This window comes from Mandrillus leucophaeus, unplaced genomic scaffold (genome assembly GCF_000951045.1).
Source record: "Mandrillus leucophaeus isolate KB7577 unplaced genomic scaffold, Mleu.le_1.0 Scaffold295, whole genome shotgun sequence".
Taxonomy (NCBI): domain Eukaryota; kingdom Metazoa; phylum Chordata; class Mammalia; order Primates; family Cercopithecidae; genus Mandrillus; species Mandrillus leucophaeus.
Genome location: NW_012103087.1, coordinates 222147 through 222795, shown reverse-complemented (window position 1 = coordinate 222795; position 649 = coordinate 222147). Strand labels below are relative to the sequence as shown.

Sequence of the window (649 nt, the reverse complement as noted above, 5' to 3'; positions counted from 1 at the left end):
GAGGCAGGCAGATCACGAGGTCAAGAGATCGAGACCATCCTCGCCAATATGGTGAAACCCTGTCTCTACTAAAAATACAAAAATTAGCCAGGTGTGGTGGTGCACACCTGTAGTCCCAGTTACTCGGGAGGCGGAGGCAAGACAATCGCTTGAATCCAGGAGGTGGAGGTTGCAGTGAGCCAAGATCACACCACTGCACTCCAGCGTGGGCGACAGAGGGAGACTCTGTCTCAAAAACAAAACAAAAAAAAAACCAAACAAAACTAATCAAATACTTGCCCCTACATGCTCTGTGACAGTGAGTATGTGCAATTAATCCTTTTTTTCCCTTGAATCCAGTATGGCTGGTAACATTAATCTTTCTGGGCATTCCTTTTCCTGTTTGTAAATGAAGGGGTTGGATTTGATGACCTTAAAGTCTCTTGCAGTTTTAAAATCTATATCGGCCGGGCTCCGTGGCTCATGCCTGTAATCCCAGCACTTTGGGAGGCCAAAGCAGGCGGGTCATGCGGTCAGGAGTTCAAGACCAGCCTGGTCAACATGGTGAAACCCCATCTCTACTAAAAATACAAAAATTAGTCTGGCATGGTGGTGGGCGCCTGTAATCCCAGCTACTCCAGAGGCTGAGGCAGGAGAATCGCTTGAACCC

At 47.9% G+C, this 649-nt stretch overlaps 1 protein-coding gene across 1 annotated transcript in view; it reads right to left on the bottom strand.

Moving 5' to 3' along the window:
- Positions 1–649, bottom strand: part of ABCC5 (ATP-binding cassette, sub-family C (CFTR/MRP), member 5) — a 103199-nt gene that overhangs the window by 7446 nt on the left and 95104 nt on the right. The gene's annotated exons all lie outside the window — the stretch shown is intronic.